This window comes from Diadema setosum, chromosome 1, assembly GCF_964275005.1.
Source record: "Diadema setosum chromosome 1, eeDiaSeto1, whole genome shotgun sequence".
Taxonomy (NCBI): Eukaryota; Metazoa; Echinodermata; class Echinoidea; order Diadematoida; family Diadematidae; genus Diadema; species Diadema setosum.
In genome coordinates this window covers 25,058,085-25,058,746 of record NC_092685.1, presented here as the reverse complement: position 1 = coordinate 25,058,746, position 662 = coordinate 25,058,085, and positions in this window count along the sequence as shown.

Sequence of the window (662 nt, the reverse complement as noted above, 5' to 3'; positions counted from 1 at the left end):
ATTGTCAAACAATAAGTCATATGAAAATGACGGTTTAGGATTCGGTTACAGTTCGCTATTCCAAAGGTTCGTTTCTTACTAAAGTTCGTTACTGTGAAGGCTCCTTATTCCGAAGGTTTGTTCATTTGAAGCTTCACTCTTCCGAAGATTCGTTATTCTGAAAGTTCATAATTTAGATATAAATATATTGTTCATTTTCCGAAGGTTCTTTGATCGGAAAATGAAATGAGGTTTGTCATTCCGAAGGTTTGTAAATGAAAAAATGAGGAAGGTTCACTATTCCGAAGGTTCATTGTTCCAAAGGTTTGTTAATCAAAAAGAAAAAAAAAAAATGAGAAAGGTTCGTTATTTCGAAGCTTCGCTTACCTCAAAACGATTATAAAGTTTGCATTTCCTAAGTTTTGTAAGTGGATGTCCACCTTTTTCACTTTTGGATTAACTAAACTTTTTTTTTTAATGTTCCAATTAATGAACATTCAGAATTCCTATCATTTCTGGACTAACGAACCGTCGTAATAAGAACCATATTTCATTGTCGGATTAACAAACCTTTGGAATAACACCAAAATGTTCGTAATAACAAACCCTATTTTCATCTCTGAACTAACGGACATTTAGGTGTATAAGAATCTGTGTGTTTTGTAATAAAGAACCTTCAGAAC